Source organism: Pantherophis guttatus, chromosome 3 (assembly GCF_059756535.1).
Source record: "Pantherophis guttatus breed Tessera chromosome 3, ASM5975653v1, whole genome shotgun sequence".
Lineage (NCBI taxonomy): Eukaryota > Metazoa > Chordata > Lepidosauria > Squamata > Colubridae > Pantherophis > Pantherophis guttatus.
In genome coordinates, this window is record NC_142065.1 from 181,346,354 (window position 1) to 181,352,353 (window position 6,000).

Sequence of the window (6,000 nt, forward strand, 5' to 3'; positions counted from 1 at the left end):
CCCTCCCCCCCCAAAAAAAATCTGATACAATTTGACTAAATCTATGCAACTCAGTTTTTTGGGGAAAGCATAAACTACAATATCTATAGAATTAATGAAGAATAGTTTGGAAAGATGGACTGTGGAAAAGTGAAATTTGCTACAAAATTTGTGGATACCTTAATAACTTCCATGGCTTATTGCATGTATAAGGTATAGTTTTATGCTGAACCTGGACTTTTTTGTTCTTTTTTCCCCCTCAATATTTCCTGGCTTAATTTGCTGTTCCAATGAACATCTAAAAGCATATAGAAAGATTTGTAAAGATAATTCTCACATAATCATCTCTGTAATGTTATTTGTGAATGTTTGCTGTTAATTGAACTACAACTTAGTTAAGGTACAGAAACTTTTAAAAAGATGTCTTTTCAATTTGCCTTAACCTTTTCAAACCATTTGTCTGAAGTGGTGTAGTGTTTCCTGCCTAAGCAGGTGGTTGGACTAGAAGACCTCCAAGGTCCCTTCCAACTCTTTTATTCTATTCTATTCTATTCTATTCTATTCTATGCTATGCTATGCTATGCTATGCTATGCTATGCTATGCTATGCTATGCTATGCTATGCTATGCTATGCTATTTTTGAGGATTTTAAGAATTCTGGATCTGTGGTTTGGAAATATTATAAACAAGGTAATTTCCAGAAGGAAATAACACCTTTGCTTATAAAAAGAAAGGGTTGAACTCAAGATTTGTTGGTAATCATGGCAAATAACCTCCATCAGGAAATACATATATATATTGTTACACTCATTGAGGAAGTTTATTTGCAAGATAGTATGGGCTATACTTACTTTAATATATTTTTAACAAAATGTTGAACTGTACAGTTATTAAAGTTTGACATCAATTTGATGGCAAATCAAATCAATCAATGTAGTTTTATATCATGACCTATATTTTAATTTGCAAAATAATCATATATACATTTAAGACATAAAAATGCATTTCTGTTTTATAATATAATAATTATATTATTATAGCCAGCATTACTCATAGGAATGCATACATTAGCCATTTAACTAAATTGTGAAAAACCCTGATATTATTATTTTCAGAAATATTTTTAAAAGGCAACAAATTTATGGGAAAAAAGGAAAAGCATAGAAATGTCAAATTTGCAAAGATAGGAAGTGCAAAGAATGAAGATTTAGAAACTAAATCCTTGTGTTATAGGCATGTCCAATCTTTTGTATGTTGCAAAATACAGATTCTACATTCTGCTTTAAAACTTTCAAATATTGGATTGCAAGTTTCTTCCTTAGACAGTTTCCAAATTCAATCAGTAAGCATAAACCTTTGAGGCAGAATTCAGCACTTTGAATCCAGGGATTGATTGTGACCCAGAGATGAATCTGACACAAAGTAGACCCTAACCCAAAGGACTAAAGAAGTCAGAGGCCTAGAATTTATGGAAAAGATATTTCTCCTTTTTATTCCAAGTTCTACATTGGATATTTTATGTTCACTATACTACATGTTGGGATCAATCATCAACCATAAAGGAAAAACAGTCAAGAAATATGCCAATCTAGCACTTGGTAGAGCAGCCATGAAGGCCTTGGAAAATGGGTCAATACATAGAAATATCAGAATTGTGCAAACCGCTATACCTCTTTTGATACTTTATGGATTTGATCGATGGAGAACATTTATCTACAGTGGTCACAAGGAGTTGAAAATGACTTGATGGCACATGATCAATCAATCAATGAAACATTACATACAGGAAAGATGCAAACTTCAATTAATTCAAATAGTATTCATTATTCAAAATATTGAAACAATGCCTGAAATCTTCTAAGATGTTCTTGTTCATGTTCTCCTTGTAAGATCTCAATAATGTCTGATTAGAACATATGTGGTTTCAACATCTTTAACAAAATCACATGATATCTCATGGGTGAGATGCCAAAGTCCTGTATGATTTTGTGGTTTCTCAAGGTTTTTGTGGAGTGGGCTGGGCTGCCCACTTCATTGACCACATTCCATAGTGGTATTCAACACCTGAAATATTGCTGATCCCTATTTTACATATTTGTTTGGCTTTCCTTAAGTTCAAAATTAGGTCATATATGTGTAATGCAATAAGTCCTTTGTTCACTTCTTGATATTTTTCAGTAGAGCTGGAAAAGAACACCAATTGAAACTCTGAACAGCCATTACAAGTAAACATTGAGCAAATTTAAAATACCCTGTCCACTACAAGGCAACGGTGTCCCTAAATAGCAATAGCAATAGCAATAGCAATAGCAATAGCAATAGCAATAGCAATAGCAATAGCAATAGCAATAGCAATAGCAATAGCACTTAGACTTTATATACTGCTTCACAGTGCTTTACAGCCTCTCTAAGCGGTTTTTACAGAGTCAGCATATTGCCCCAACAATCTGGGTCCTCATTTTACCGACCTCAGAAGGACGGAAGGCTAAGTCAACCTTGAGCTTGGTGAGATTCAATCTGCCAAACTGCTGGCAGCCAGTGATCAGCAGAATTAGCTTGCAGTATTGCATTCTAGCCACTGAGCCACCATGGCTCATATGCTTCATTACTCTATACCACTCCCATCTGGCAGATAATATGTCTATAAATTGCTATCCCTATCAATAGCAATGAAATGGCCCCAACAATCTAACACCTAAGGGTCACTTGCTTTTATTTTACCCTAGAATGTACTGGCTATGAGCAAAGACTCCTCCTTTGTGCTCATCCACAAATAATCTTTTGCTACCATCTGGAAAACATTCTCCTCCTCCTCCTCCTCTTCCCCCCCTTCTCCCCAACAATCTACTTTCTTCAGCTGAATACAAAAGATGCTGCACGAGCCATTTGATTGAAGTTACTGTTATATATAAATTGTTTAAAATTACCAAGTTATTTTTCCAGATTAATGGGAACAAAACCAATGATGGCATCAGAGTACAAAGTGCCCTTATGGGCTGTGAATTCCCAAAATAGCCTCATGGTATTACTGATTAGCAGATCAAAGAATTCTTATTACTGCAACCTCAAAAATGTGGAATCTGTATGCAATATATGTACAGTCAGTAAAGGAAAAAGATTCTGGATTAGATGAGCCTATTGTCTTTTTAAAAATTGTGATATAGGGAAAAGTGGCTAGGTAATTGAGTATAAAAAATATTAATTACCTATTCTTAGAGATTTTCATTAACTCCCTCCCTCCCAAATGATATTTCTATTTTATTCTATATTTCTATTTTTGACTGACAATATCTATAATTAAATGAAGGCATGGAAGATCCCTGAAAACTAGGAATCATGAAAATTGAAGACTGGAAGGATTCTGTAGGAGGTTTATTACAAAGAGATGGAAACTCTGGCAATCTTTTCCACATTGATTAAAAAAATAGGAGAGGATTATGTTCTTTCACTCTGTCTTGATCGCTACTCCCTATGGCACAATGATTGTGACAGTTTAGTTATTATAGTGTGACATATAACTACAATGCATCCATGTACCCAAAATATTTCTTATAGAATAGTAGCCGTACAGTTTTTCTCCAGCTTCTACTAATTCATTCCTCTAGCCTTCCCAATCTTACCTCACCCAAATAAGTCAATGGTCACTTTCCATTGTCCATTCTCGTGATATTCAGTGGAGTGGGTTGTTGTTCTGGAATGTACACATCTGGAATATGACAGAAAGGGATGCTTATACCTTAGTTCTTGGTACTATGAAAACTATGCCTAAATTTGCAGTTACATTTGCCACCATTTTAGAGATTTTATGTAAGATGAGTCAATAAATCTTTGTAGGTATGTATTTGTAAAACTAAAAAGTGCCCACTGATAAATAGAACAGTAGAAATTTTCTACTTTAGATGGTATTCAGTATTTCTGATTTATGGACTTCAACTCACAGAATTCTGGGAGTTGCAGTCTAACCATTTTAAAGCTGCTAAGGTTGAGAAACACTGAATACCACCTAAACATTCAATATTAACAGAAGATTCATTCAGTAACGTGATATGTTTCCTTTATTAAAACATGAAACTGACCCTCTTTTTAGCTATTTAACTACATGTGATATCCAATTTGATTCAAATTAAATTTTACAATTTGTAATTTAAACTTTCTTGATTTCTTGCCAACTCCTTCCTGCCAAACTGAGATTAGAAAAAGAAGGGCACCAAGTTTCATCTAGCAGCAATAAAGACATCTTTCTTTTTTCTGTGTGAGCAGATGTCAGAAAGAAAGCAGCTATAGATAACAGCTTCATGTCCATATGCATGTCCAATTTGATCAGAAATCCTAGGTATTTGCTTGTCCCAAATCTATGGTGACACCTGCTGCTTACTTATAACAAATATCATTTTTTTAAATCGAGGACATTTTTCCAAATAGAGATTCCTGCATATTAAATGATGAATTAATTTTTCATACTAGGTATCTGCCATAGACCTTTAGTTTATGTCTTTATGCATATAAACATTTTAACTAAATAAATATGCATCAATAAATGGGAAAAAGTAAGAATACACCTTTTATTTCAAGATAAATTATAATCTATTATTGTAATGCTATTCAGGATGATGTATAGTCACAATAAATTTAGGATTGGACTGAACCAAATATTCAGACACTCCAATATTATGGGTTCATTCAGTTGGAAAGTGGTGTGTGCTGTTCTTAATGGGAAACTGATTGAAGATCCTATTCTACCCCTTATTCTACTTAAATTTAGGAATTTATATAAACTATTCCAATGATGTTTATATTGCCTATAATACCAGATAGGTACTCCTTCCCATCCTTTTCTTTATTCAAAGGACATTTATTTTTCATTTCATTATCTGGACTTACATACAGTATCCCCCTACCCTTGTATGGACCATGGAGACTTCTGCATCAGTGGTGGGTTGCTACCATTTCGACCCGGATCAGGCAAACCAGTAGTGGCAGTGGCGGTAGGCTCCGCCCGCTGCCCGGACATCTCTGTGCATTCACAGAAGCATTATGCGCACACACAAGCACACACACGTCCATGAGCGAACCGGTAACAACAGGATTTAAAACCAACTACGGTTCTGCATGTATTTGCTTGATTGTGCAATTGAGGAGCTTTAGCAGGGGAAATGCTGTTCAAATCACACCAGCGAAATGCTGTGAACATAGTATACTTGGACTTCATCAAGGTATCTGACAAAGTAGACCACAACCTACTTCTTGGTAAAGTAGAAAAATGTGGGATAGACAGCATCACCACCAGATGGATTTGTAACTGGCTGACAAACTGTACTCAATGAGTAGTCCTTAATGGTACTGTAGGGTTCCAAGTAATACACCCATAGCAAACAGAACTCCAAGGCAGGTAGATTCCTCAATTCATAGTTTTATTGGATATATCATATTGGCACAGGCTGGTGAAAACTGACTCTGAATGTTCCCGCGGTTTTCACCTAATTAAAGAAATGTTTTTTTATCTTCCCCAAACAACCAGTCACATGGTCCAATCCAGGTGCTGTCCGGTCACCTGGTAACTTCACTCCTCCTCTCTCCAGCCACCTGTCCTTGGTTCCCAGGAGTCAGTATTTTGTTTTGGCTACAAAACCCCAGTTATCTCTATTCCCGTCTCCCTGTACCCCAGCTCCAGTGTGGCAACACTGAAGCCTCAAAATGGCCTTGGTCAGGTCAGCTTCAGGTATTACATCTACATGGAGGGAAGTAAGTAGTAGGGTACCACAAGGTTCCTTCTTAGGCCCAGTACTCTTCAATATCTTCATAAATGACTAAGATGAGGGAATAGAAGGAGAACTCATCAAACTTGCAATGACTCTAAGCTGGTAGGAATAGCCAACATCCCAGAAGACAAGCTCAGACTTGAACAATGGGTGCTGTAAAACAACATGAAATTTAATGTGGAATAAAGCAAGGTTTTACACCTAGGCAGGAAAAAACAAAGATACAAGTATAGATTAGGCGAAACCTGGCTTGAAAACAGTA